Source organism: Schistocerca cancellata, unplaced genomic scaffold, assembly GCF_023864275.1.
Source record: "Schistocerca cancellata isolate TAMUIC-IGC-003103 unplaced genomic scaffold, iqSchCanc2.1 HiC_scaffold_574, whole genome shotgun sequence".
In the NCBI taxonomy this organism is placed as follows: Eukaryota; Metazoa; Arthropoda; class Insecta; order Orthoptera; family Acrididae; genus Schistocerca; species Schistocerca cancellata.
Genome location: NW_026046586.1, coordinates 22,506 through 46,266, shown reverse-complemented (window position 1 = coordinate 46,266; position 23,761 = coordinate 22,506). Strand labels below are relative to the sequence as shown.

Below are 23,761 nucleotides of genomic sequence, written 5' to 3'. Positions count from 1 at the left end.
CGTGCATCTCAAGCGCGCAAGTCACACGGCACCGCGGGGAAAAAGCAAAATGATGCATCGGCCGGGAATCGAACCCGGGCCGCCCGCGTGGCAGGCGAGCATTCTACCACTGAACCACCGATGCTCAGCTAGTTCACAGCTTCCTGCTGCTTTCCGCTGCAAACGTCTGAGGGGAAAGTGGGACTGCCGTCCAGCGCCGTCGCATCCTGAGAGGATGCGACAGGACGCTGGAATCCTGCACTGCACTGCTTAAAAATGATCGTCTAAGTACTCTTGCGGCGCACCGCACGCGACGACTCTTGCCAAAGGACGCGAAATGTGCGTAGAGACGCTGCCTGGATGAGCTCGCCTACCCCGTAACGCGCCTACAGCTACGACCACCTTCAGGCGCCGCTGACAGGCGGGAAGCAGACACAGCGCGGCTCGCGAGGCGCGGAAGGGAACTGTGCGGTGGTGGTGTAATGGTCAGCATAGTTGCCTTCCAAGCAGTTGATCCGGGTTCGATTCCCGGCCACCGCAGCAGGCTTTTACTTTTGCGTATAAGTACTTTTGCCACGCGTCCTTAAATTAATGTTTCTTTCCCCATCTTACTCGCTGCAGGCCACCCTATAGCGTGTGCGTCGATTCCCCTTGAGTCTCGACTTGTCTCGACTTTGCTCAGCTGACGCGAGAGCTGACGCTCTCCAGTCGGCCTATATCAACACGACAAGCACGAGAAACGACTGAGAGAGGCAAGGAGAGGCGAGGCGGTGGACACACAGCACGCCGCTTCATTACACGGTGGCGTCTCCCTGACTGAATCGGGCTGCAGCTGCGAAAAGAAAGGAGAAAGACAAATAGGAAGCAAAATTGCCAACAGTACCCTGTGTTCCCATGCGGTCACCCGCCCAAGCACTGACAAGGGCCAAAGTTGTTACACGTCGGCAATCGGACATTTTCTTTCGTTTTCTCTTTGCCGTATCAGAACCAGCGTATTCAACATATTGTGGCCATTGCCGAGCGAATGCTGTAGCGCTTGCCGACAAGTCGGGTTCGGATCCTCTGTCAACGTCCACGCAGGGCGATGATCTTTTGGTCATCACACTCGCCAGCTGAAATCGGCGCTGCCTTTTCGTAGTAGTAAAAGCGTACTGGCCCGTGGGGGGATCGAACCCACGACCTTCGCGTTATTAGCACGACGCTCTAACCAACTGAGCTAACGGGCCTCGACGCGGACGGTTGCTCAGCCCTACGCTGGAAACACGTGGCATGAAGCCACACGCCACTTCTAGGGTCACCGTGTGCCTGCTCCGCTCGTCCATGTTCTGCTGGCGGTCATGAAACAGTAGCTGAATTGCGAGCAGGACGGGAAACGGCAGCACGCACAGCTGAAACTTGAGACGATTCGTGTGGAAAAAATTCCGTTCCGGTACCGGGAATCGAACCCGGGCCTCCTGGGTGAAAGCCAGGTATCCTAGCCACTAGACCACACCGGAGTTCGGCGTTCGTTGGACGGATCGGATGGTCTCTCGCACATTTCGTGCCGAGTCCCACGTCGGCACCCTTCTCTCTTTGCGAGCGTCTTTGCGCATACTGACTGGCAAGGCGCGCACCTCAAAAGTCTCAGAGCAATGCATTTGGCTTCTTGCTCTACTGGGAGAAGAGGAAAAGGAAAGCTGTAAGTATCAATAACAGGAAGTAAACATTTTCTCGCTGAAGCGTTGAAACGTTGTGGATAACAAACAAGAAATAAGTTCGAGCCCTAGCGACAGCACCACCGTGACTCACAGAAAATTAAATGCCCCGGGTGAGAATCGAACTCACGACCTTAAAATTACGAGACTTACGCGCTGCCTACTGCGCTACCGAGGCAGGGGGACGGGGGGAGACTGCTGGTCCTGGAAACTGGGTAAGCAGCGTACCCAATGTTAGACGCAGAGATACACTACTTCGTGGTTAACGCGTTCTGTTGCTACACGTGCATTGCCGGCCCAGTTGATTGCGGTGTTGCTGCAGCTTTTGCAACCATAGGCAGCACTCCCCGTCGTTCAAGTTCAGTGCCTCGGAGGCACCTGGACACAGCAACTTGTGAGGCCAGGCCGACGCCAGTCCGTAGAACATGACGCGAGCGTCCGAGTGGGGAACCGCGCGTGCTGCGTTCTCGTTTCTTCTCAAGGGAATCCCGCTATACATTCTTGTGGATCGTGCATCTCAAGCGCGCAAGTCACACGGCACCGCGGGAAAAGCAAAATGATGCATCGGCCGGGAATCGAACCCGGGCCGCCCGCGTGGCAGGCGAGCATTCTACCACTGAACCACCGATGCTCAGCTAGTTCACAGCTTCCTGCTGCTTTCCGCTGCAAACGTCTGAGGGGAAAGTGGGACTGCCGTCCAGCGCCGTCGCATCCTCTCGAGAGAATGCTACAGACGCTGAATCCTGCACTGCACTGCTTAAAAATGATCGTCTAAGTACTCTTGCGGCGCACGCACGCGACGACTCTTGCCAAAGGACGCGAAATGTGCGTAGAGACGCTGCCTGGATGAGCTCGCCTACCCCGTAACGCGCCTACAGCTACGACCACCTTCAGGCGCCGCTGACAGGCGGGAAGCAGACACAGCGCGGCTCGCGAGGCGCGGAAGGGAACTGTGCGGTGGTGGTGTAATGGTCAGCATAGTTGCCTTCCAAGCAGTTGATCCGGGTTCGATTCCCGGCCACCGCAGCAGGCTTTTACTTTTGCGTATAAGTACTTTTGCCACGCGTCCTTAAATTAATGTTTCTTTCCCCATCTTACTCGCTGCAGGCCACCCTATAGCGTGTGCGTCGATTCCCCTTGAGTCTCGACTTGTCTCGACTTTGCTCAGCTGACGCGAGAGCTGACGCTCTCCAGTCGGCCTATATCAACACGACAAGCACGAGAAACGACTGAGAGAGGCAAGGAGAGGCGAGGCGGTGGACACACAGCACGCCGCTTCATTACACGGTGGCGTCTCCCTGACTGAATCGGGCTGCAGCTGCGAAAAGAAAGGAGAAAGACAAATAGGAAGCAAAATTGCCAACAGTACCCTGTGTTCCCATGCGGTCACCCGCCCAAGCACTGACAAGGGCCAAAGTTGTTACACGTCGGCAATCGGACATTTTCTTTCGTTTTCTCTTTGCCGTATCAGAACCAGCGTATTCAACATATTGTGGCCATTGCCGAGCGAATGCTGTAGCGCTTGCCGACAAGTCGGGTTCGGATCCTCTGTCAACGTCCACGCAGGGCGATGATCTTTTGGTCATCACACTCGCCAGCTGAAATCGGCGCTGCCTTTTCGTAGTAGTAAAAGCGTACTGGCCCGTGGGGGGATCGAACCCACGACCTTCGCGTTATTAGCACGACGCTCTAACCAACTGAGCTAACGGGCCTCGACGCGGACGGTTGCTCAGCCCTACGCTGGAAACACGTGGCATGAAGCCACACGCCACTTCTAGGGTCACCGTGTGCCTGCTCCGCTCGTCCATGTTCTGCTGGCGGTCATGAAACAGTAGCTGAATTGCGAGCAGGACGGGAAACGGCAGCACGCACAGCTGAAACTTGAGACGATTCGTGTGGAAAAAATTCCGTTCCGGTACCGGGAATCGAACCCGGGCCTCCTGGGTGAAAGCCAGGTATCCTAGCCACTAGACCACACCGGAGTTCGGCGTTCGTTGGACGGATCGGATGGTCTCTCGCACATTTCGTGCCGAGTCCCACGTCGGCACCCTTCTCTCTTTGCGAGCGTCTTTGCGCATACTGACTGGCAAGGCGCGCACCTCAAAAGTCTCAGAGCAATGCATTTGGCTTCTTGCTCTACTGGGAGAAGAGGAAAAGGAAAGCTGTAAGTATCAATAACAGGAAGTAAACATTTTCTCGCTGAAGCGTTGAAACGTTGTGGATAACAAACAAGAAATAAGTTCGAGCCCTAGCGACAGCACCACCGTGACTCACAGAAAATTAAATGCCCCGGGTGAGAATCGAACTCACGACCTTAAAATTACGAGACTTACGCGCTGCCTACTGCGCTACCGAGGCAGGGGGACGGGGGGAGACTGCTGGTCCTGGAAACTGGGTAAGCAGCGTACCCAATGTTAGACGCAGAGATACACTACTTCGTGGTTAACGCGTTCTGTTGCTACACGTGCATTGCCGGCCCAGTTGATTGCGGTGTTGCTGCAGCTTTTGCAACCATAGGCAGCACTCCCCGTCGTTCAAGTTCAGTGCCTCGGAGGCACCTGGACACAGCAACTTGTGAGGCCAGGCCGACGCCAGTCCGTAGAACATGACGCGAGCGTCCGAGTGGGGAACCGCGCGTGCTGCGTTCTCGTTTCTTCTCAAGGGAATCCCGCTATACATTCTTGTGGATCGTGCATCTCAAGCGCGCAAGTCACACGGCACCGCGGGAAAAGCAAAATGATGCATCGGCCGGGAATCGAACCCGGGCCGCCCGCGTGGCAGGCGAGCATTCTACCACTGAACCACCGATGCTCAGCTAGTTCACAGCTTCCTGCTGCTTTCCGCTGCAAACGTCTGAGGGGAAAGTGGGACTGCCGTCCAGCGCCGTCGCATCCTCTCGAGAGAATGCTACAGACGCTGAATCCTGCACTGCACTGCTTAAAAATGATCGTCTAAGTACTCTTGCGGCGCACGCACGCGACGACTCTTGCCAAAGGACGCGAAATGTGCGTAGAGACGCTGCCTGGATGAGCTCGCCTACCCCGTAACGCGCCTACAGCTACGACCACCTTCAGGCGCCGCTGACAGGCGGGAAGCAGACACAGCGCGGCTCGCGAGGCGCGGAAGGGAACTGTGCGGTGGTGGTGTAATGGTCAGCATAGTTGCCTTCCAAGCAGTTGATCCGGGTTCGATTCCCGGCCACCGCAGCAGGCTTTTACTTTTGCGTATAAGTACTTTTGCCACGCGTCCTTAAATTAATGTTTCTTTCCCCATCTTACTCGCTGCAGGCCACCCTATAGCGTGTGCGTCGATTCCCCTTGAGTCTCGACTTGTCTCGACTTTGCTCAGCTGACGCGAGAGCTGACGCTCTCCAGTCGGCCTATATCAACACGACAAGCACGAGAAACGACTGAGAGAGGCAAGGAGAGGCGAGGCGGTGGACACACAGCACGCCGCTTCATTACACGGTGGCGTCTCCCTGACTGAATCGGGCTGCAGCTGCGAAAAGAAAGGAGAAAGACAAATAGGAAGCAAAATTGCCAACAGTACCCTGTGTTCCCATGCGGTCACCCGCCCAAGCACTGACAAGGGCCAAAGTTGTTACACGTCGGCAATCGGACATTTTCTTTCGTTTTCTCTTTGCCGTATCAGAACCAGCGTATTCAACATATTGTGGCCATTGCCGAGCGAATGCTGTAGCGCTTGCCGACAAGTCGGGTTCGGATCCTCTGTCAACGTCCACGCAGGGCGATGATCTTTTGGTCATCACACTCGCCAGCTGAAATCGGCGCTGCCTTTTCGTAGTAGTAAAAGCGTACTGGCCCGTGGGGGGATCGAACCCACGACCTTCGCGTTATTAGCACGACGCTCTAACCAACTGAGCTAACGGGCCTCGACGCGGACGGTTGCTCAGCCCTACGCTGGAAACACGTGGCATGAAGCCACACGCCACTTCTAGGGTCACCGTGTGCCTGCTCCGCTCGTCCATGTTCTGCTGGCGGTCATGAAACAGTAGCTGAATTGCGAGCAGGACGGGAAACGGCAGCACGCACAGCTGAAACTTGAGACGATTCGTGTGGAAAAAATTCCGTTCCGGTACCGGGAATCGAACCCGGGCCTCCTGGGTGAAAGCCAGGTATCCTAGCCACTAGACCACACCGGAGTTCGGCGTTCGTTGGACGGATCGGATGGTCTCTCGCACATTTCGTGCCGAGTCCCACGTCGGCACCCTTCTCTCTTTGCGAGCGTCTTTGCGCATACTGACTGGCAAGGCGCGCACCTCAAAAGTCTCAGAGCAATGCATTTGGCTTCTTGCTCTACTGGGAGAAGAGGAAAAGGAAAGCTGTAAGTATCAATAACAGGAAGTAAACATTTTCTCGCTGAAGCGTTGAAACGTTGTGGATAACAAACAAGAAATAAGTTCGAGCCCTAGCGACAGCACCACCGTGACTCACAGAAAATTAAATGCCCCGGGTGAGAATCGAACTCACGACCTTAAAATTACGAGACTTACGCGCTGCCTACTGCGCTACCGAGGCAGGGGGACGGGGGGAGACTGCTGGTCCTGGAAACTGGGTAAGCAGCGTACCCAATGTTAGACGCAGAGATACACTACTTCGTGGTTAACGCGTTCTGTTGCTACACGTGCATTGCCGGCCCAGTTGATTGCGGTGTTGCTGCAGCTTTTGCAACCATAGGCAGCACTCCCCGTCGTTCAAGTTCAGTGCCTCGGAGGCACCTGGACACAGCAACTTGTGAGGCCAGGCCGACGCCAGTCCGTAGAACATGACGCGAGCGTCCGAGTGGGGAACCGCGCGTGCTGCGTTCTCGTTTCTTCTCAAGGGAATCCCGCTATACATTCTTGTGGATCGTGCATCTCAAGCGCGCAAGTCACACGGCACCGCGGGAAAAGCAAAATGATGCATCGGCCGGGAATCGAACCCGGGCCGCCCGCGTGGCAGGCGAGCATTCTACCACTGAACCACCGATGCTCAGCTAGTTCACAGCTTCCTGCTGCTTTCCGCTGCAAACGTCTGAGGGGAAAGTGGGACTGCCGTCCAGCGCCGTCGCATCCTCTCGAGAGAATGCTACAGACGCTGAATCCTGCACTGCACTGCTTAAAAATGATCGTCTAAGTACTCTTGCGGCGCACGCACGCGACGACTCTTGCCAAAGGACGCGAAATGTGCGTAGAGACGCTGCCTGGATGAGCTCGCCTACCCCGTAACGCGCCTACAGCTACGACCACCTTCAGGCGCCGCTGACAGGCGGGAAGCAGACACAGCGCGGCTCGCGAGGCGCGGAAGGGAACTGTGCGGTGGTGGTGTAATGGTCAGCATAGTTGCCTTCCAAGCAGTTGATCCGGGTTCGATTCCCGGCCACCGCAGCAGGCTTTTACTTTTGCGTATAAGTACTTTTGCCACGCGTCCTTAAATTAATGTTTCTTTCCCCATCTTACTCGCTGCAGGCCACCCTATAGCGTGTGCGTCGATTCCCCTTGAGTCTCGACTTGTCTCGACTTTGCTCAGCTGACGCGAGAGCTGACGCTCTCCAGTCGGCCTATATCAACACGACAAGCACGAGAAACGACTGAGAGAGGCAAGGAGAGGCGAGGCGGTGGACACACAGCACGCCGCTTCATTACACGGTGGCGTCTCCCTGACTGAATCGGGCTGCAGCTGCGAAAAGAAAGGAGAAAGACAAATAGGAAGCAAAATTGCCAACAGTACCCTGTGTTCCCATGCGGTCACCCGCCCAAGCACTGACAAGGGCCAAAGTTGTTACACGTCGGCAATCGGACATTTTCTTTCGTTTTCTCTTTGCCGTATCAGAACCAGCGTATTCAACATATTGTGGCCATTGCCGAGCGAATGCTGTAGCGCTTGCCGACAAGTCGGGTTCGGATCCTCTGTCAACGTCCACGCAGGGCGATGATCTTTTGGTCATCACACTCGCCAGCTGAAATCGGCGCTGCCTTTTCGTAGTAGTAAAAGCGTACTGGCCCGTGGGGGGATCGAACCCACGACCTTCGCGTTATTAGCACGACGCTCTAACCAACTGAGCTAACGGGCCTCGACGCGGACGGTTGCTCAGCCCTACGCTGGAAACACGTGGCATGAAGCCACACGCCACTTCTAGGGTCACCGTGTGCCTGCTCCGCTCGTCCATGTTCTGCTGGCGGTCATGAAACAGTAGCTGAATTGCGAGCAGGACGGGAAACGGCAGCACGCACAGCTGAAACTTGAGACGATTCGTGTGGAAAAAATTCCGTTCCGGTACCGGGAATCGAACCCGGGCCTCCTGGGTGAAAGCCAGGTATCCTAGCCACTAGACCACACCGGAGTTCGGCGTTAGTTGGACGGATCGGATGGTCTCTCGCACATTTCGTGCCGAGTCCCACGTCGGCACCCTTCTCTCTTTGCGAGCGTCTTTGCGCATACTGACTGGCAAGGCGCGCACCTCAAAAGTCTCAGAGCAATGCATTTGGCTTCTTGCTCTACTGGGAGAAGAGGAAAAGGAAAGCTGTAAGTATCAATAACAGGAAGTAAACATTTTCTCGCTGAAGCGTTGAAACGTTGTGGATAACAAACAAGAAATAAGTTCGAGCCCTAGCGACAGCACCACCGTGACTCACAGAAAATTAAATGCCCCGGGTGAGAATCGAACTCACGACCTTAAAATTACGAGACTTACGCGCTGCCTACTGCGCTACCGAGGCAGGGGGACGGGGGGAGACTGCTGGTCCTGGAAACTGGGTAAGCAGCGTACCCAATGTTAGACGCAGAGATACACTACTTCGTGGTTAACGCGTTCTGTTGCTACACGTGCATTGCCGGCCCAGTTGATTGCGGTGTTGCTGCAGCTTTTGCAACCATAGGCAGCACTCCCCGTCGTTCAAGTTCAGTGCCTCGGAGGCACCTGGACACAGCAACTTGTGAGGCCAGGCCGACGCCAGTCCGTAGAACATGACGCGAGCGTCCGAGTGGGGAACCGCGCGTGCTGCGTTCTCGTTTCTTCTCAAGGGAATCCCGCTATACATTCTTGTGGATCGTGCATCTCAAGCGCGCAAGTCACACGGCACCGCGGGAAAAGCAAAATGATGCATCGGCCGGGAATCGAACCCGGGCCGCCCGCGTGGCAGGCGAGCATTCTACCACTGAACCACCGATGCTCAGCTAGTTCACAGCTTCCTGCTGCTTTCCGCTGCAAACGTCTGAGGGGAAAGTGGGACTGCCGTCCAGCGCCGTCGCATCCTCTCGAGAGAATGCTACAGACGCTGAATCCTGCACTGCACTGCTTAAAAATGATCGTCTAAGTACTCTTGCGGCGCACGCACGCGACGACTCTTGCCAAAGGACGCGAAATGTGCGTAGAGACGCTGCCTGGATGAGCTCGCCTACCCCGTAACGCGCCTACAGCTACGACCACCTTCAGGCGCCGCTGACAGGCGGGAAGCAGACACAGCGCGGCTCGCGAGGCGCGGAAGGGAACTGTGCGGTGGTGGTGTAATGGTCAGCATAGTTGCCTTCCAAGCAGTTGATCCGGGTTCGATTCCCGGCCACCGCAGCAGGCTTTTACTTTTGCGTATAAGTACTTTTGCCACGCGTCCTTAAATTAATGTTTCTTTCCCCATCTTACTCGCTGCAGGCCACCCTATAGCGTGTGCGTCGATTCCCCTTGAGTCTCGACTTGTCTCGACTTTGCTCAGCTGACGCGAGAGCTGACGCTCTCCAGTCGGCCTATATCAACACGACAAGCACGAGAAACGACTGAGAGAGGCAAGGAGAGGCGAGGCGGTGGACACACAGCACGCCGCTTCATTACACGGTGGCGTCTCCCTGACTGAATCGGGCTGCAGCTGCGAAAAGAAAGGAGAAAGACAAATAGGAAGCAAAATTGCCAACAGTACCCTGTGTTCCCATGCGGTCACCCGCCCAAGCACTGACAAGGGCCAAAGTTGTTACACGTCGGCAATCGGACATTTTCTTTCGTTTTCTCTTTGCCGTATCAGAACCAGCGTATTCAACATATTGTGGCCATTGCCGAGCGAATGCTGTAGCGCTTGCCGACAAGTCGGGTTCGGATCCTCTGTCAACGTCCACGCAGGGCGATGATCTTTTGGTCATCACACTCGCCAGCTGAAATCGGCGCTGCCTTTTCGTAGTAGTAAAAGCGTACTGGCCCGTGGGGGGATCGAACCCACGACCTTCGCGTTATTAGCACGACGCTCTAACCAACTGAGCTAACGGGCCTCGACGCGGACGGTTGCTCAGCCCTACGCTGGAAACACGTGGCATGAAGCCACACGCCACTTCTAGGGTCACCGTGTGCCTGCTCCGCTCGTCCATGTTCTGCTGGCGGTCATGAAACAGTAGCTGAATTGCGAGCAGGACGGGAAACGGCAGCACGCACAGCTGAAACTTGAGACGATTCGTGTGGAAAAAATTCCGTTCCGGTACCGGGAATCGAACCCGGGCCTCCTGGGTGAAAGCCAGGTATCCTAGCCACTAGACCACACCGGAGTTCGGCGTTCGTTGGACGGATCGGATGGTCTCTCGCACATTTCGTGCCGAGTCCCACGTCGGCACCCTTCTCTCTTTGCGAGCGTCTTTGCGCATACTGACTGGCAAGGCGCGCACCTCAAAAGTCTCAGAGCAATGCATTTGGCTTCTTGCTCTACTGGGAGAAGAGGAAAAGGAAAGCTGTAAGTATCAATAACAGGAAGTAAACATTTTCTCGCTGAAGCGTTGAAACGTTGTGGATAACAAACAAGAAATAAGTTCGAGCCCTAGCGACAGCACCACCGTGACTCACAGAAAATTAAATGCCCCGGGTGAGAATCGAACTCACGACCTTAAAATTACGAGACTTACGCGCTGCCTACTGCGCTACCGAGGCAGGGGGACGGGGGGAGACTGCTGGTCCTGGAAACTGGGTAAGCAGCGTACCCAATGTTAGACGCAGAGATACACTACTTCGTGGTTAACGCGTTCTGTTGCTACACGTGCATTGCCGGCCCAGTTGATTGCGGTGTTGCTGCAGCTTTTGCAACCATAGGCAGCACTCCCCGTCGTTCAAGTTCAGTGCCTCGGAGGCACCTGGACACAGCAACTTGTGAGGCCAGGCCGACGCCAGTCCGTAGAACATGACGCGAGCGTCCGAGTGGGGAACCGCGCGTGCTGCGTTCTCGTTTCTTCTCAAGGGAATCCCGCTATACATTCTTGTGGATCGTGCATCTCAAGCGCGCAAGTCACACGGCACCGCGGGAAAAGCAAAATGATGCATCGGCCGGGAATCGAACCCGGGCCGCCCGCGTGGCAGGCGAGCATTCTACCACTGAACCACCGATGCTCAGCTAGTTCACAGCTTCCTGCTGCTTTCCGCTGCAAACGTCTGAGGGGAAAGTGGGACTGCCGTCCAGCGCCGTCGCATCCTCTCGAGAGAATGCTACAGACGCTGAATCCTGCACTGCACTGCTTAAAAATGATCGTCTAAGTACTCTTGCGGCGCACGCACGCGACGACTCTTGCCAAAGGACGCGAAATGTGCGTAGAGACGCTGCCTGGATGAGCTCGCCTACCCCGTAACGCGCCTACAGCTACGACCACCTTCAGGCGCCGCTGACAGGCGGGAAGCAGACACAGCGCGGCTCGCGAGGCGCGGAAGGGAACTGTGCGGTGGTGGTGTAATGGTCAGCATAGTTGCCTTCCAAGCAGTTGATCCGGATTCGATTCCCGGCCACCGCAGCAGGCTTTTACTTTTGCGTATAAGTACTTTTGCCACGCGTCCTTAAATTAATGTTTCTTTCCCCATCTTACTCGCTGCAGGCCACCCTATAGCGTGTGCGTCGATTCCCCTTGAGTCTCGACTTGTCTCGACTTTGCTCAGCTGACGCGAGAGCTGACGCTCTCCAGTCGGCCTATATCAACACGACAAGCACGAGAAACGACTGAGAGAGGCAAGGAGAGGCGAGGCGGTGGACACACAGCACGCCGCTTCATTACACGGTGGCGTCTCCCTGACTGAATCGGGCTGCAGCTGCGAAAAGAAAGGAGAAAGACAAATAGGAAGCAAAATTGCCAACAGTACCCTGTGTTCCCATGCGGTCACCCGCCCAAGCACTGACAAGGGCCAAAGTTGTTACACGTCGGCAATCGGACATTTTCTTTCGTTTTCTCTTTGCCGTATCAGAACCAGCGTATTCAACATATTGTGGCCATTGCCGAGCGAATGCTGTAGCGCTTGCCGACAAGTCGGGTTCGGATCCTCTGTCAACGTCCACGCAGGGCGATGATCTTTTGGTCATCACACTCGCCAGCTGAAATCGGCGCTGCCTTTTCGTAGTAGTAAAAGCGTACTGGCCCGTGGGGGGATCGAACCCACGACCTTCGCGTTATTAGCACGACGCTCTAACCAACTGAGCTAACGGGCCTCGACGCGGACGGTTGCTCAGCCCTACGCTGGAAACACGTGGCATGAAGCCACACGCCACTTCTAGGGTCACCGTGTGCCTGCTCCGCTCGTCCATGTTCTGCTGGCGGTCATGAAACAGTAGCTGAATTGCGAGCAGGACGGGAAACGGCAGCACGCACAGCTGAAACTTGAGACGATTCGTGTGGAAAAAATTCCGTTCCGGTACCGGGAATCGAACCCGGGCCTCCTGGGTGAAAGCCAGGTATCCTAGCCACTAGACCACACCGGAGTTCGGCGTTCGTTGGACGGATCGGATGGTCTCTCGCACATTTCGTGCCGAGTCCCACGTCGGCACCCTTCTCTCTTTGCGAGCGTCTTTGCGCATACTGACTGGCAAGGCGCGCACCTCAAAAGTCTCAGAGCAATGCATTTGGCTTCTTGCTCTACTGGGAGAAGAGGAAAAGGAAAGCTGTAAGTATCAATAACAGGAAGTAAACATTTTCTCGCTGAAGCGTTGAAACGTTGTGGATAACAAACAAGAAATAAGTTCGAGCCCTAGCGACAGCACCACCGTGACTCACAGAAAATTAAATGCCCCGGGTGAGAATCGAACTCACGACCTTAAAATTACGAGACTTACGCGCTGCCTACTGCGCTACCGAGGCAGGGGGACGGGGGGAGACTGCTGGTCCTGGAAACTGGGTAAGCAGCGTACCCAATGTTAGACGCAGAGATACACTACTTCGTGGTTAACGCGTTCTGTTGCTACACGTGCATTGCCGGCCCAGTTGATTGCGGTGTTGCTGCAGCTTTTGCAACCATAGGCAGCACTCCCCGTCGTTCAAGTTCAGTGCCTCGGAGGCACCTGGACACAGCAACTTGTGAGGCCAGGCCGACGCCAGTCCGTAGAACATGACGCGAGCGTCCGAGTGGGGAACCGCGCGTGCTGCGTTCTCGTTTCTTCTCAAGGGAATCCCGCTATACATTCTTGTGGATCGTGCATCTCAAGCGCGCAAGTCACACGGCACCGCGGGAAAAGCAAAATGATGCATCGGCCGGGAATCGAACCCGGGCCGCCCGCGTGGCAGGCAAGCATTCTACCACTGAACCACCGATGCTCAGCTAGTTCACAGCTTCCTGCTGCTTTCCGCTGCAAACGTCTGAGGGGAAAGTGGGACTGCCGTCCAGCGCCGTCGCATCCTCTCGAGAGAATGCTACAGACGCTGAATCCTGCACTGCACTGCTTAAAAATGATCGTCTAAGTACTCTTGCGGCGCACGCACGCGACGACTCTTGCCAAAGGACGCGAAATGTGCGTAGAGACGCTGCCTGGATGAGCTCGCCTACCCCGTAACGCGCCTACAGCTACGACCACCTTCAGGCGCCGCTGACAGGCGGGAAGCAGACACAGCGCGGCTCGCGAGGCGCGGAAGGGAACTGTGCGGTGGTGGTGTAATGGTCAGCATAGTTGCCTTCCAAGCAGTTGATCCGGGTTCGATTCCCGGCCACCGCAGCAGGCTTTTACTTTTGCGTATAAGTACTTTTGCCACGCGTCCTTAAATTAATGTTTCTTTCCCCATCTTACTCGCTGCAGGCCACCCTATAGCGTGTGCGTCGATTCCCCTTGAGTCTCGACTTGTCTCGACTTTGCTCAGCTGACGCGAGAGCTGACGCTCTCCAGTCGGCCTATATCAACACGACAAGCACGAGAAACGACTGAGAGAGGCAAGGAGAGGCGAGGCGGTGGACACACAGCACGCCGCTTCATTACACGGTGGCGTCTCCCTGACTGAATCGGGCTGCAGCTGCGAAAAGAAAGGAGAAAGACAAATAGGAAGCAAAATTGCCAACAGTACCCTGTGTTCCCATGCGGTCACCCGCCCAAGCACTGACAAGGGCCAAAGTTGTTACACGTCGGCAATCGGACATTTTCTTTCGTTTTCTCTTTGCCGTATCAGAACCAGCGTATTCAACATATTGTGGCCATTGCCGAGCGAATGCTGTAGCGCTTGCCGACAAGTCGGGTTCGGATCCTCTGTCAACGTCCACGCAGGGCGATGATCTTTTGGTCATCACACTCGCCAGCTGAAATCGGCGCTGCCTTTTCGTAGTAGTAAAAGCGTACTGGCCCGTGGGGGGATCGAACCCACGACCTTCGCGTTATTAGCACGACGCTCTAACCAACTGAGCTAACGGGCCTCGACGCGGACGGTTGCTCAGCCCTACGCTGGAAACACGTGGCATGAAGCCACACGCCACTTCTAGGGTCACCGTGTGCCTGCTCCGCTCGTCCATGTTCTGCTGGCGGTCATGAAACAGTAGCTGAATTGCGAGCAGGACGGGAAACGGCAGCACGCACAGCTGAAACTTGAGACGATTCGTGTGGAAAAAATTCCGTTCCGGTACCGGGAATCGAACCCGGGCCTCCTGGGTGAAAGCCAGGTATCCTAGCCACTAGACCACACCGGAGTTCGGCGTTCGTTGGACGGATCGGATGGTCTCTCGCACATTTCGTGCCGAGTCCCACGTCGGCACCCTTCTCTCTTTGCGAGCGTCTTTGCGCATACTGACTGGCAAGGCGCGCACCTCAAAAGTCTCAGAGCAATGCATTTGGCTTCTTGCTCTACTGGGAGAAGAGGAAAAGGAAAGCTGTAAGTATCAATAACAGGAAGTAAACATTTTCTCGCTGAAGCGTTGAAACGTTGTGGATAACAAACAAGAAATAAGTTCGAGCCCTAGCGACAGCACCACCGTGACTCACAGAAAATTAAATGCCCCGGGTGAGAATCGAACTCACGACCTTAAAATTACGAGACTTACGCGCTGCCTACTGCGCTACCGAGGCAGGGGGACGGGGGGAGACTGCTGGTCCTGGAAACTGGGTAAGCAGCGTACCCAATGTTAGACGCAGAGATACACTACTTCGTGGTTAACGCGTTCTGTTGCTACACGTGCATTGCCGGCCCAGTTGATTGCGGTGTTGCTGCAGCTTTTGCAACCATAGGCAGCACTCCCCGTCGTTCAAGTTCAGTGCCTCGGAGGCACCTGGACACAGCAACTTGTGAGGCCAGGCCGACGCCAGTCCGTAGAACATGACGCGAGCGTCCGAGTGGGGAACCGCGCGTGCTGCGTTCTCGTTTCTTCTCAAGGGAATCCCGCTATACATTCTTGTGGATCGTGCATCTCAAGCGCGCAAGTCACACGGCACCGCGGGAAAAGCAAAATGATGCATCGGCCGGGAATCGAACCCGGGCCGCCCGCGTGGCAGGCGAGCATTCTACCACTGAACCACCGATGCTCAGCTAGTTCACAGCTTCCTGCTGCTTTCCGCTGCAAACGTCTGAGGGGAAAGTGGGACTGCCGTCCAGCGCCGTCGCATCCTCTCGAGAGAATGCTACAGACGCTGAATCCTGCACTGCACTGCTTAAAAATGATCGTCTAAGTACTCTTGCGGCGCACGCACGCGACGACTCTTGCCAAAGGACGCGAAATGTGCGTAGAGACGCTGCCTGGATGAGCTCGCCTACCCCGTAACGCGCCTACAGCTACGACCACCTTCAGGCGCCGCTGACAGGCGGGAAGCAGACACAGCGCGGCTCGCGAGGCGCGGAAGGGAACTGTGCGGTGGTGGTGTAATGGTCAGCATAGTTGCCTTCCAAGCAGTTGATCCGGATTCGATTCCCGGCCACCGCAGCAGGCTTTTACTTTTGCGTATAAGTACTTTTGCCACGCGTCCTTAAATTAATGTTTCTTTCCCCATCTTACTCGCTGCAGGCCACCCTATAGCGTGTGCGTCGATTCCCCTTGAGTCTCGACTTGTCTCGACTTTGCTCAGCTGACGCGAGAGCTGACGCTCTCCAGTCGGCCTATATCAACACGACAAGCACGAGAAACGACTGAGAGAGGCAAGGAGAGGCGAGGCGGTGGACACACAGCACGCCGCTTCATTACACGGTGGCGTCTCCCTGACTGAATCGGGCTGCAGCTGCGAAAAGAAAGGAGAAAGACAAATAGGAAGCAAAATTGCCAACAGTACCCTGTGTTCCCATGCGGTCACCCGCCCAAGCACTGACAAGGGCCAAAGTTGTTACACGTCGGCAATCGGACATTTTCTTTCGTTTTCTCTTTGCCGTATCAGAACCAGCGTATTCAACATATTGTGGCCATTGCCGAGCGAATGCTGTAGCGCTTGCCGACAAGTCGGGTTCGGATCCTCTGTCAACGTCCACGCAGGGCGATGATCTTTTGGTCATCACACTCGCCAGCTGAAATCGGCGCTGCCTTTTCGTAGTAGTAAAAGCGTACTGGCCCGTGGGGGGATCGAACCCACGACCTTCGCGTTATTAGCACGACGCTCTAACCAACTGAGCTAACGGGCCTCGACGCGGACGGTTGCTCAGCCCTACGCTGGAAACACGTGGCATGAAGCCACACGCCACTTCTAGGGTCACCGTGTGCCTGCTCCGCTCGTCCATGTTCTGCTGGCGGTCATGAAACAGTAGCTGAATTGCGAGCAGGACGGGAAACGGCAGCACGCACAGCTGAAACTTGAGACGATTCGTGTGGAAAAAATTCCGTTCCGGTACCGGGAATCGAACCCGGGCCTCCTGGGTGAAAGCCAGGTATCCTAGCCACTAGACCACACCGGAGTTCGGCGTTCGTTGGACGGATCGGATGGTCTCTCGCACATTTCGTGCCGAGTCCCACGTCGGCACCCTTCTCTCTTTGCGAGCGTCTTTGCGCATACTGACTGGCAAGGCGCGCACCTCAAAAGTCTCAGAGCAATGCATTTGGCTTCTTGCTCTACTGGGAGAAGAGGAAAAGGAAAGCTGTAAGTATCAATAACAGGAAGTAAACATTTTCTCGCTGAAGCGTTGAAACGTTGTGGATAACAAACAAGAAATAAGTTCGAGCCCTAGCGACAGCACCACCGTGACTCACAGAAAATTAAATGCCCCGGGTGAGAATCGAACTCACGACCTTAAAATTACGAGACTTACGCGCTGCCTACTGCGCTACCGAGGCAGGGGGACGGGGGGAGACTGCTGGTCCTGGAAACTGGGTAAGCAGCGTACCCAATGTTAGACGCAGAGATACACTACTTCGTGGTTAACGCGTTCTGTTGCTACACGTGCATTGCCGGCCCAGTTGATTGCGGTGTTGCTGCAGCTTTTGCAACCATAGGCAGCACTCCCCGTCGTTCAAGTTCAGTGCCTCGGAGGCACCTGGACACAGCAACTTGTGAGGCCAGGCCGACGCCAGTCCGTAGAACATGACGCGAGCGTCCGAGTGGGGAACCGCGCGTGCTGCGTTCTCGTTTCTTCTCAAGGGAATCCCGCTATACATTCTTGTGGATCGTGCATCTCAAGCGCGCAAGTCACACGGCACCGCGGGAAAAGCAAAATGATGCATCGGCCGGGAATCGAACCCGGGCCGCCCGCGTGGCAGGCGAGCATTCTACCACTGAACCACCGATGCTCAGCTAGTTCACAGCTTCCTGCTGCTTTCCGCTGCAAACGTCTGAGGGGAAAGTGGGACTGCCGTCCAGCGCCGTCGCATCCTCTCGAGAGAATGCTACAGACGCTGAATCCTGCACTGCACTGCTTAAAAATGATCGTCTAAGTACTCTTGCGGCGCACGCACGCGACGACTCTTGCCAAAGGACGCGAAATGTGCGTAGAGACGCTGCCTGGATGAGCTCGCCTACCCCGTAACGCGCCTACAGCTACGACCACCTTCAGGCGCCGCTGACAGGCGGGAAGCAGACACAGCGCGGCTCGCGAGGCGCGGAAGGGAACTGTGCGGTGGTGGTGTAATGGTCAGCATAGTTGCCTTCCAAGCAGTTGATCCGGGTTCGATTCCCGGCCACCGCAGCAGGCTTTTACTTTTGCGTATAAGTACTTTTGCCACGCGTCCTTAAATTAATGTTTCTTTCCCCATCTTACTCGCTGCAGGCCACCCTATAGCGTGTGCGTCGATTCCCCTTGAGTCTCGACTTGTCTCGACTTTGCTCAGCTGACGCGAGAGCTGACGCTCTCCAGTCGGCCTATATCAACACGACAAGCACGAGAAACGACTGAGAGAGGCAAGGAGAGGCGAGGCGGTGGACACACAGCACGCCGCTTCATTACACGGTGGCGTCTCCCTGACTGAATCGGGCTGCAGCTGCGAAAAGAAAGGAGAAAGACAAATAGGAAGCAAAATTGCCAACAGTACCCTGTGTTCCCATGCGGTCACCCGCCCAAGCACTGACAAGGGCCAAAGTTGTTACACGTCGGCAATCGGACATTTTCTTTCGTTTTCTCTTTGCCGTATCAGAACCAGCGTATTCAACATATTGTGGCCATTGCCGAGCGAATGCTGTAGCGCTTGCCGACAAGTCGGGTTCGGATCCTCTGTCAACGTCCACGCAGGGCGATGATCTTTTGGTCATCACACTCGCCAGCTGAAATCGGCGCTGCCTTTTCGTAGTAGTAAAAGCGTACTGGCCCGTGGGGGGATCGAACCCACGACCTTCGCGTTATTAGCACGACGCTCTAACCAACTGAGCTAACGGGCCTCGACGCGGACGGTTGCTCAGCCCTACGCTGGAAACACGTGGCATGAAGCCACACGCCACTTCTAGGGTCACCGTGTGCCTGCTCCGCTCGTCCATGTTCTGCTGGCGGTCATGAAACAGTAGCTGAATTGCGAGCAGGACGGGAAACGGCAGCACGCACAGCTGAAACTTGAGACGATTCGTGTGGAAAAAATTCCGTTCCGGTACCGGGAATCGAACCCGGGCCTCCTGGGTGAAAGCCAGGTATCCTAGCCACTAGACCACACCGGAGTTCGGCGTTCGTTGGACGGATCGGATGGTCTCTCGCACATTTCGTGCCGAGTCCCACGTCGGCACCCTTCTCTCTTTGCGAGCGTCTTTGCGCATACTGACTGGCAAGGCGCGCACCTCAAAAGTCTCAGAGCAATGCATTTGGCTTCTTGCTCTACTGGGAGAAGAGGAAAAGGAAAGCTGTAAGTATCAATAACAGGAAGTAAACATTTTCTCGCTGAAGCGTTGAAACGTTGTGGATAACAAACAAGAAATAAGTTCGAGCCCTAGCGACAGCACCACCGTGACTCACAGAAAATTAAATGCCCCGGGTGAGAATCGAACTCACGACCTTAAAATTACGAGACTTACGCGCTGCCTACTGCGCTACCGAGGCAGGGGGACGGGGGGAGACTGCTGGTCCTGGAAACTGGGTAAGCAGCGTACCCAATGTTAGACGCAGAGATACACTACTTCGTGGTTAACGCGTTCTGTTGCTACACGTGCATTGCCGGCCCAGTTGATTGCGGTGTTGCTGCAGCTTTTGCAACCATAGGCAGCACTCCCCGTCGTTCAAGTTCAGTGCCTCGGAGGCACCTGGACACAGCAACTTGTGAGGCCAGGCCGACGCCAGTCCGTAGAACATGACGCGAGCGTCCGAGTGGGGAACCGCGCGTGCTGCGTTCTCGTTTCTTCTCAAGGGAATCCCGCTATACATTCTTGTGGATCGTGCATCTCAAGCGCGCAAGTCACACGGCACCGCGGGAAAAGCAAAATGATGCATCGGCCGGGAATCGAACCCGGGCCGCCCGCGTGGCAGGCGAGCATTCTACCACTGAACCACCGATGCTCAGCTAGTTCACAGCTTCCTGCTGCTTTCCGCTGCAAACGTCTGAGGGGAAAGTGGGACTGCCGTCCAGCGCCGTCGCATCCTCTCGAGAGAATGCTACAGACGCTGAATCCTGCACTGCACTGCTTAAAAATGATCGTCTAAGTACTCTTGCGGCGCACGCACGCGACGACTCTTGCCAAAGGACGCGAAATGTGCGTAGAGACGCTGCCTGGATGAGCTCGCCTACCCCGTAACGCGCCTACAGCTACGACCACCTTCAGGCGCCGCTGACAGGCGGGAAGCAGACACAGCGCGGCTCGCGAGGCGCGGAAGGGAACTGTGCGGTGGTGGTGTAATGGTCAGCATAGTTGCCTTCCAAGCAGTTGATCCGGGTTCGATTCCCGGCCACCGCAGCAGGCTTTTACTTTTGCGTATAAGTACTTTTGCCACGCGTCCTTAAATTAATGTTTCTTTCCCCATCTTACTCGCTGCAGGCCACCCTATAGCGTGTGCGTCGATTCCCCTTGAGTCTCGACTTGTCTCGACTTTGCTCAGCTGACGCGAGAGCTGACGCTCTCCAGTCGGCCTATATCAACACGACAAGCACGAGAAACGACTGAGAGAGGCAAGGAGAGGCGAGGCGGTGGACACACAGCACGCCGCTTCATTACACGGTGGCGTCTCCCTGACTGAATCGGGCTGCAGCTGCGAAAAGAAAGGAGAAAGACAAATAGGAAGCAAAATTGCCAACAGTACCCTGTGTTCCCATGCGGTCACCCGCCCAAGCACTGACAAGGGCCAAAGTTGTTACACGTCGGCAATCGGACATTTTCTTTCGTTTTCTCTTTGCCGTATCAGAACCAGCGTATTCAACATATTGTGGCCATTGCCGAGCGAATGCTGTAGCGCTTGCCGACAAGTCGGGTTCGGATCCTCTGTCAACGTCCACGCAGGGCGATGATCTTTTGGTCATCACACTCGCCAGCTGAAATCGGCGCTGCCTTTTCGTAGTAGTAAAAGCGTACTGGCCCGTGGGGGGATCGAACCCACGACCTTCGCGTTATTAGCACGACGCTCTAACCAACTGAGCTAACGGGCCTCGACGCGGACGGTTGCTCAGCCCTACGCTGGAAACACGTGGCATGAAGCCACACGCCACTTCTAGGGTCACCGTGTGCCTGCTCCGCTCGTCCATGTTCTGCTGGCGGTCATGAAACAGTAGCTGAATTGCGAGCAGGACGGGAAACGGCAGCACGCACAGCTGAAACTTGAGACGATTCGTGTGGAAAAAATTCCGTTCCGGTACCGGGAATCGAACCCGGGCCTCCTGGGTGAAAGCCAGGTATCCTAGCCACTAGACCACACCGGAGTTCGGCGTTCGTTGGACGGATCGGATGGTCTCTCGCACATTTCGTGCCGAGTCCCACGTCGGCACCCTTCTCTCTTTGCGAGCGTCTTTGCGCATACTGACTGGCAAGGCGCGCACCTCAAAAGTCTCAGAGCAATGCATTTGGCTTCTTGCTCTACTGGGAGAAGAGGAAAAGGAAAGCTGTAAGTATCAATAACAGGAAGTAAACATTTTCTCGCTGAAGCGTTGAAACGTTGTGGATAACAAACAAGAAATAAGTTCGAGCCCTAGCGACAGCACCACCGTGACTCACAGAAAATTAAATGCCCCGGGTGAGAATCGAACTCACGACCTTAAAATTACGAGACTTACGCGCTGCCTACTGCGCTACCGAGGCAGGGGGACGGGGGGAGACTGCTGGTCCTGGAAACTGGGTAAGCAGCGTACCCAATGTTAGACGCAGAGATACACTACTTCGTGGTTAACGCGTTCTGTTGCTACACGTGCATTGCCGGCCCAGTTGATTGCGGTGTTGCTGCAGCTTTTGCAACCATAGGCAGCACTCCCCGTCGTTCAAGTTCAGTGCCTCGGAGGCACCTGGACACAGCAACTTGTGAGGCCAGGCCGACGCCAGTCCGTAGAACATGACGCGAGCGTCCGAGTGGGGAACCGCGCGTGCTGCGTTCTCGTTTCTTCTCAAGGGAATCCCGCTATACATTCTTGTGGATCGTGCATCTCAAGCGCGCAAGTCACACGGCACCGCGGGAAAAGCAAAATGATGCATCGGCCGGGAATCGAACCCGGGCCGCCCGCGTGGCAGGCGAGCATTCTACCACTGAACCACCGATGCTCAGCTAGTTCACAGCTTCCTGCTGCTTTCCGCTGCAAACGTCTGAGGGGAAAGTGGGACTGCCGTCCAGCGCCGTCGCATCCTCTCGAGAGAATGCTACAGACGCTGAATCCTGCACTGCACTGCTTAAAAATGATCGTCTAAGTACTCTTGCGGCGCACGCACGCGACGACTCTTGCCAAAGGACGCGAAATGTGCGTAGAGACGCTGCCTGGATGAGCTCGCCTACCCCGTAACGCGCCTACAGCTACGACCACCTTCAGGCGCCGCTGACAGGCGGGAAGCAGACACAGCGCGGCTCGCGAGGCGCGGAAGGGAACTGTGCGGTGGTGGTGTAATGGTCAGCATAGTTGCCTTCCAAGCAGTTGATCCGGGTTCGATTCCCGGCCACCGCAGCAGGCTTTTACTTTTGCGTATAAGTACTTTTGCCACGCGTCCTTAAATTAATGTTTCTTTCCCCATCTTACTCGCTGCAGGCCACCCTATAGCGTGTGCGTCGATTCCCCTTGAGTCTCGACTTGTCTCGACTTTGCTCAGCTGACGCGAGAGCTGACGCTCTCCAGTCGGCCTATATCAACACGACAAGCACGAGAAACGACTGAGAGAGGCAAGGAGAGGCGAGGCGGTGGACACACAGCACGCCGCTTCATTACACGGTGGCGTCTCCCTGACTGAATCGGGCTGCAGCTGCGAAAAGAAAGGAGAAAGACAAATAGGAAGCAAAATTGCCAACAGTACCCTGTGTTCCCATGCGGTCACCCGCCCAAGCACTGACAAGGGCCAAAGTTGTTACACGTCGGCAATCGGACATTTTCTTTCGTTTTCTCTTTGCCGTATCAGAACCAGCGTATTCAACATATTGTGGCCATTGCCGAGCGAATGCTGTAGCGCTTGCCGACAAGTCGGGTTCGGATCCTCTGTCAACGTCCACGCAGGGCGATGATCTTTTGGTCATCACACTCGCCAGCTGAAATCGGCGCTGCCTTTTCGTAGTAGTAAAAGCGTACTGGCCCGTGGGGGGATCGAACCCACGACCTTCGCGTTATTAGCACGACGCTCTAACCAACTGAGCTAACGGGCCTCGACGCGGACGGTTGCTCAGCCCTACGCTGGAAACACGTGGCATGAAGCCACACGCCACTTCTAGGGTCACCGTGTGCCTGCTCCGCTCGTCCATGTTCTGCTGGCGGTCATGAAACAGTAGCTGAATTGCGAGCAGGACGGGAAACGGCAGCACGCACAGCTGAAACTTGAGACGATTCGTGTGGAAAAAATTCCGTTCCGGTACCGGGAATCGAACCCGGGCCTCCTGGGTGAAAGCCAGGTATCCTAGCCACTAGACCACACCGGAGTTCGGCGTTCGTTGGACGGATCGGATGGTCTCTCGCACATTTCGTGCCGAGTCCCACGTCGGCACCCTTCTCTCTTTGCGAGCGTCTTTGCGCATACTGACTGGCAAGGCGCGCACCTCAAAAGTCTCAGAGCAATGCATTTGGCTTCTTGCTCTACTGGGAGAAGAGGAAAAGGAAAGCTGTAAGTATCAATAACAGGAAGTAAACATTTTCTCGCTGAAGCGTTGAAACGTTGTGGATAACAAACAAGAAATAAGTTCGAGCCCTAGCGACAGCACCACCGTGACTCACAGAAAATTAAATGCCCCGGGTGAGAATCGAACTCACGACCTTAAAATTACGAGACTTACGCGCTGCCTACTGCGCTACCGAGGCAGGGGGACGGGGGGAGACTGCTGGTCCTGGAAACTGGGTAAGCAGCGTACCCAATGTTAGACGCAGAGATACACTACTTCGTGGTTAACGCGTTCTGTTGCTACACGTGC

The 23,761-nt window shown here is 55.5% G+C and overlaps 55 non-coding genes across 55 annotated transcripts; 11 read left to right on the top strand and 44 right to left on the bottom strand.

Annotated features, from left to right (window-relative positions):
• Window positions 1–53: 53 nt before the first annotated feature.
• Trnag-gcc (transfer RNA glycine (anticodon GCC)) lies at window positions 54–124 on the bottom strand. Its single transcript has one exon. It is a non-coding gene; the product is annotated as a tRNA-Gly (tRNA).
• A 323-nt stretch (window positions 125–447) lies between these two features.
• On the top strand, window positions 448–519 carry Trnag-ucc (transfer RNA glycine (anticodon UCC)). The gene has a single exon. It is a non-coding gene; the product is annotated as a tRNA-Gly (tRNA).
• A 612-nt stretch (window positions 520–1,131) lies between these two features.
• Window positions 1,132–1,205, bottom strand: Trnai-aau (transfer RNA isoleucine (anticodon AAU)). The gene has a single exon. It is a non-coding gene; the product is annotated as a tRNA-Ile (tRNA).
• Window positions 1,206–1,403: 198 nt separating this feature from the next.
• On the bottom strand, window positions 1,404–1,475 carry Trnae-uuc (transfer RNA glutamic acid (anticodon UUC)). The gene has a single exon. It is a non-coding gene; the product is annotated as a tRNA-Glu (tRNA).
• Window positions 1,476–1,778: 303 nt separating this feature from the next.
• On the bottom strand, window positions 1,779–1,851 carry Trnat-cgu (transfer RNA threonine (anticodon CGU)). Its single transcript has one exon. It is a non-coding gene; the product is annotated as a tRNA-Thr (tRNA).
• Window positions 1,852–2,233: 382 nt separating this feature from the next.
• Trnag-gcc (transfer RNA glycine (anticodon GCC)) lies at window positions 2,234–2,304 on the bottom strand. The gene has a single exon. It is a non-coding gene; the product is annotated as a tRNA-Gly (tRNA).
• A 323-nt stretch (window positions 2,305–2,627) lies between these two features.
• Trnag-ucc (transfer RNA glycine (anticodon UCC)) lies at window positions 2,628–2,699 on the top strand. The gene has a single exon. It is a non-coding gene; the product is annotated as a tRNA-Gly (tRNA).
• Window positions 2,700–3,311: 612 nt separating this feature from the next.
• Trnai-aau (transfer RNA isoleucine (anticodon AAU)) lies at window positions 3,312–3,385 on the bottom strand. The gene has a single exon. It is a non-coding gene; the product is annotated as a tRNA-Ile (tRNA).
• Window positions 3,386–3,583: 198 nt separating this feature from the next.
• Window positions 3,584–3,655, bottom strand: Trnae-uuc (transfer RNA glutamic acid (anticodon UUC)). The gene has a single exon. It is a non-coding gene; the product is annotated as a tRNA-Glu (tRNA).
• A 303-nt stretch (window positions 3,656–3,958) lies between these two features.
• Window positions 3,959–4,031, bottom strand: Trnat-cgu (transfer RNA threonine (anticodon CGU)). Its single transcript has one exon. It is a non-coding gene; the product is annotated as a tRNA-Thr (tRNA).
• A 382-nt stretch (window positions 4,032–4,413) lies between these two features.
• Trnag-gcc (transfer RNA glycine (anticodon GCC)) lies at window positions 4,414–4,484 on the bottom strand. Its single transcript has one exon. It is a non-coding gene; the product is annotated as a tRNA-Gly (tRNA).
• A 323-nt stretch (window positions 4,485–4,807) lies between these two features.
• Window positions 4,808–4,879, top strand: Trnag-ucc (transfer RNA glycine (anticodon UCC)). The gene has a single exon. It is a non-coding gene; the product is annotated as a tRNA-Gly (tRNA).
• Window positions 4,880–5,491: 612 nt separating this feature from the next.
• Window positions 5,492–5,565, bottom strand: Trnai-aau (transfer RNA isoleucine (anticodon AAU)). The gene has a single exon. It is a non-coding gene; the product is annotated as a tRNA-Ile (tRNA).
• Window positions 5,566–5,763: 198 nt separating this feature from the next.
• Window positions 5,764–5,835, bottom strand: Trnae-uuc (transfer RNA glutamic acid (anticodon UUC)). Its single transcript has one exon. It is a non-coding gene; the product is annotated as a tRNA-Glu (tRNA).
• Window positions 5,836–6,138: 303 nt separating this feature from the next.
• Trnat-cgu (transfer RNA threonine (anticodon CGU)) lies at window positions 6,139–6,211 on the bottom strand. The gene has a single exon. It is a non-coding gene; the product is annotated as a tRNA-Thr (tRNA).
• A 382-nt stretch (window positions 6,212–6,593) lies between these two features.
• On the bottom strand, window positions 6,594–6,664 carry Trnag-gcc (transfer RNA glycine (anticodon GCC)). The gene has a single exon. It is a non-coding gene; the product is annotated as a tRNA-Gly (tRNA).
• Window positions 6,665–6,987: 323 nt separating this feature from the next.
• Trnag-ucc (transfer RNA glycine (anticodon UCC)) lies at window positions 6,988–7,059 on the top strand. The gene has a single exon. It is a non-coding gene; the product is annotated as a tRNA-Gly (tRNA).
• Window positions 7,060–7,671: 612 nt separating this feature from the next.
• Trnai-aau (transfer RNA isoleucine (anticodon AAU)) lies at window positions 7,672–7,745 on the bottom strand. The gene has a single exon. It is a non-coding gene; the product is annotated as a tRNA-Ile (tRNA).
• Window positions 7,746–7,943: 198 nt separating this feature from the next.
• On the bottom strand, window positions 7,944–8,015 carry Trnae-uuc (transfer RNA glutamic acid (anticodon UUC)). The gene has a single exon. It is a non-coding gene; the product is annotated as a tRNA-Glu (tRNA).
• Window positions 8,016–8,318: 303 nt separating this feature from the next.
• Trnat-cgu (transfer RNA threonine (anticodon CGU)) lies at window positions 8,319–8,391 on the bottom strand. Its single transcript has one exon. It is a non-coding gene; the product is annotated as a tRNA-Thr (tRNA).
• A 382-nt stretch (window positions 8,392–8,773) lies between these two features.
• On the bottom strand, window positions 8,774–8,844 carry Trnag-gcc (transfer RNA glycine (anticodon GCC)). Its single transcript has one exon. It is a non-coding gene; the product is annotated as a tRNA-Gly (tRNA).
• A 323-nt stretch (window positions 8,845–9,167) lies between these two features.
• Window positions 9,168–9,239, top strand: Trnag-ucc (transfer RNA glycine (anticodon UCC)). The gene has a single exon. It is a non-coding gene; the product is annotated as a tRNA-Gly (tRNA).
• A 612-nt stretch (window positions 9,240–9,851) lies between these two features.
• Window positions 9,852–9,925, bottom strand: Trnai-aau (transfer RNA isoleucine (anticodon AAU)). The gene has a single exon. It is a non-coding gene; the product is annotated as a tRNA-Ile (tRNA).
• Window positions 9,926–10,123: 198 nt separating this feature from the next.
• Trnae-uuc (transfer RNA glutamic acid (anticodon UUC)) lies at window positions 10,124–10,195 on the bottom strand. Its single transcript has one exon. It is a non-coding gene; the product is annotated as a tRNA-Glu (tRNA).
• A 303-nt stretch (window positions 10,196–10,498) lies between these two features.
• Trnat-cgu (transfer RNA threonine (anticodon CGU)) lies at window positions 10,499–10,571 on the bottom strand. The gene has a single exon. It is a non-coding gene; the product is annotated as a tRNA-Thr (tRNA).
• A 382-nt stretch (window positions 10,572–10,953) lies between these two features.
• Window positions 10,954–11,024, bottom strand: Trnag-gcc (transfer RNA glycine (anticodon GCC)). The gene has a single exon. It is a non-coding gene; the product is annotated as a tRNA-Gly (tRNA).
• A 323-nt stretch (window positions 11,025–11,347) lies between these two features.
• Window positions 11,348–11,419, top strand: Trnag-ucc (transfer RNA glycine (anticodon UCC)). The gene has a single exon. It is a non-coding gene; the product is annotated as a tRNA-Gly (tRNA).
• Window positions 11,420–12,031: 612 nt separating this feature from the next.
• Window positions 12,032–12,105, bottom strand: Trnai-aau (transfer RNA isoleucine (anticodon AAU)). Its single transcript has one exon. It is a non-coding gene; the product is annotated as a tRNA-Ile (tRNA).
• Window positions 12,106–12,303: 198 nt separating this feature from the next.
• Trnae-uuc (transfer RNA glutamic acid (anticodon UUC)) lies at window positions 12,304–12,375 on the bottom strand. Its single transcript has one exon. It is a non-coding gene; the product is annotated as a tRNA-Glu (tRNA).
• A 303-nt stretch (window positions 12,376–12,678) lies between these two features.
• Window positions 12,679–12,751, bottom strand: Trnat-cgu (transfer RNA threonine (anticodon CGU)). The gene has a single exon. It is a non-coding gene; the product is annotated as a tRNA-Thr (tRNA).
• Window positions 12,752–13,133: 382 nt separating this feature from the next.
• On the bottom strand, window positions 13,134–13,204 carry Trnag-gcc (transfer RNA glycine (anticodon GCC)). Its single transcript has one exon. It is a non-coding gene; the product is annotated as a tRNA-Gly (tRNA).
• Window positions 13,205–13,527: 323 nt separating this feature from the next.
• Window positions 13,528–13,599, top strand: Trnag-ucc (transfer RNA glycine (anticodon UCC)). Its single transcript has one exon. It is a non-coding gene; the product is annotated as a tRNA-Gly (tRNA).
• Window positions 13,600–14,211: 612 nt separating this feature from the next.
• Trnai-aau (transfer RNA isoleucine (anticodon AAU)) lies at window positions 14,212–14,285 on the bottom strand. Its single transcript has one exon. It is a non-coding gene; the product is annotated as a tRNA-Ile (tRNA).
• Window positions 14,286–14,483: 198 nt separating this feature from the next.
• Window positions 14,484–14,555, bottom strand: Trnae-uuc (transfer RNA glutamic acid (anticodon UUC)). Its single transcript has one exon. It is a non-coding gene; the product is annotated as a tRNA-Glu (tRNA).
• Window positions 14,556–14,858: 303 nt separating this feature from the next.
• On the bottom strand, window positions 14,859–14,931 carry Trnat-cgu (transfer RNA threonine (anticodon CGU)). Its single transcript has one exon. It is a non-coding gene; the product is annotated as a tRNA-Thr (tRNA).
• Window positions 14,932–15,313: 382 nt separating this feature from the next.
• Trnag-gcc (transfer RNA glycine (anticodon GCC)) lies at window positions 15,314–15,384 on the bottom strand. The gene has a single exon. It is a non-coding gene; the product is annotated as a tRNA-Gly (tRNA).
• Window positions 15,385–15,707: 323 nt separating this feature from the next.
• On the top strand, window positions 15,708–15,779 carry Trnag-ucc (transfer RNA glycine (anticodon UCC)). Its single transcript has one exon. It is a non-coding gene; the product is annotated as a tRNA-Gly (tRNA).
• A 612-nt stretch (window positions 15,780–16,391) lies between these two features.
• On the bottom strand, window positions 16,392–16,465 carry Trnai-aau (transfer RNA isoleucine (anticodon AAU)). Its single transcript has one exon. It is a non-coding gene; the product is annotated as a tRNA-Ile (tRNA).
• A 198-nt stretch (window positions 16,466–16,663) lies between these two features.
• On the bottom strand, window positions 16,664–16,735 carry Trnae-uuc (transfer RNA glutamic acid (anticodon UUC)). Its single transcript has one exon. It is a non-coding gene; the product is annotated as a tRNA-Glu (tRNA).
• A 303-nt stretch (window positions 16,736–17,038) lies between these two features.
• Window positions 17,039–17,111, bottom strand: Trnat-cgu (transfer RNA threonine (anticodon CGU)). Its single transcript has one exon. It is a non-coding gene; the product is annotated as a tRNA-Thr (tRNA).
• Window positions 17,112–17,493: 382 nt separating this feature from the next.
• Trnag-gcc (transfer RNA glycine (anticodon GCC)) lies at window positions 17,494–17,564 on the bottom strand. Its single transcript has one exon. It is a non-coding gene; the product is annotated as a tRNA-Gly (tRNA).
• A 323-nt stretch (window positions 17,565–17,887) lies between these two features.
• Window positions 17,888–17,959, top strand: Trnag-ucc (transfer RNA glycine (anticodon UCC)). Its single transcript has one exon. It is a non-coding gene; the product is annotated as a tRNA-Gly (tRNA).
• Window positions 17,960–18,571: 612 nt separating this feature from the next.
• Window positions 18,572–18,645, bottom strand: Trnai-aau (transfer RNA isoleucine (anticodon AAU)). The gene has a single exon. It is a non-coding gene; the product is annotated as a tRNA-Ile (tRNA).
• A 198-nt stretch (window positions 18,646–18,843) lies between these two features.
• On the bottom strand, window positions 18,844–18,915 carry Trnae-uuc (transfer RNA glutamic acid (anticodon UUC)). The gene has a single exon. It is a non-coding gene; the product is annotated as a tRNA-Glu (tRNA).
• A 303-nt stretch (window positions 18,916–19,218) lies between these two features.
• On the bottom strand, window positions 19,219–19,291 carry Trnat-cgu (transfer RNA threonine (anticodon CGU)). The gene has a single exon. It is a non-coding gene; the product is annotated as a tRNA-Thr (tRNA).
• Window positions 19,292–19,673: 382 nt separating this feature from the next.
• Window positions 19,674–19,744, bottom strand: Trnag-gcc (transfer RNA glycine (anticodon GCC)). The gene has a single exon. It is a non-coding gene; the product is annotated as a tRNA-Gly (tRNA).
• A 323-nt stretch (window positions 19,745–20,067) lies between these two features.
• Window positions 20,068–20,139, top strand: Trnag-ucc (transfer RNA glycine (anticodon UCC)). Its single transcript has one exon. It is a non-coding gene; the product is annotated as a tRNA-Gly (tRNA).
• A 612-nt stretch (window positions 20,140–20,751) lies between these two features.
• On the bottom strand, window positions 20,752–20,825 carry Trnai-aau (transfer RNA isoleucine (anticodon AAU)). The gene has a single exon. It is a non-coding gene; the product is annotated as a tRNA-Ile (tRNA).
• Window positions 20,826–21,023: 198 nt separating this feature from the next.
• On the bottom strand, window positions 21,024–21,095 carry Trnae-uuc (transfer RNA glutamic acid (anticodon UUC)). The gene has a single exon. It is a non-coding gene; the product is annotated as a tRNA-Glu (tRNA).
• A 303-nt stretch (window positions 21,096–21,398) lies between these two features.
• Trnat-cgu (transfer RNA threonine (anticodon CGU)) lies at window positions 21,399–21,471 on the bottom strand. The gene has a single exon. It is a non-coding gene; the product is annotated as a tRNA-Thr (tRNA).
• Window positions 21,472–21,853: 382 nt separating this feature from the next.
• On the bottom strand, window positions 21,854–21,924 carry Trnag-gcc (transfer RNA glycine (anticodon GCC)). The gene has a single exon. It is a non-coding gene; the product is annotated as a tRNA-Gly (tRNA).
• A 323-nt stretch (window positions 21,925–22,247) lies between these two features.
• Trnag-ucc (transfer RNA glycine (anticodon UCC)) lies at window positions 22,248–22,319 on the top strand. Its single transcript has one exon. It is a non-coding gene; the product is annotated as a tRNA-Gly (tRNA).
• A 612-nt stretch (window positions 22,320–22,931) lies between these two features.
• On the bottom strand, window positions 22,932–23,005 carry Trnai-aau (transfer RNA isoleucine (anticodon AAU)). Its single transcript has one exon. It is a non-coding gene; the product is annotated as a tRNA-Ile (tRNA).
• Window positions 23,006–23,203: 198 nt separating this feature from the next.
• Trnae-uuc (transfer RNA glutamic acid (anticodon UUC)) lies at window positions 23,204–23,275 on the bottom strand. The gene has a single exon. It is a non-coding gene; the product is annotated as a tRNA-Glu (tRNA).
• Window positions 23,276–23,578: 303 nt separating this feature from the next.
• Window positions 23,579–23,651, bottom strand: Trnat-cgu (transfer RNA threonine (anticodon CGU)). The gene has a single exon. It is a non-coding gene; the product is annotated as a tRNA-Thr (tRNA).
• Between the last annotated feature and the right edge of the window lie 110 nt (window positions 23,652–23,761).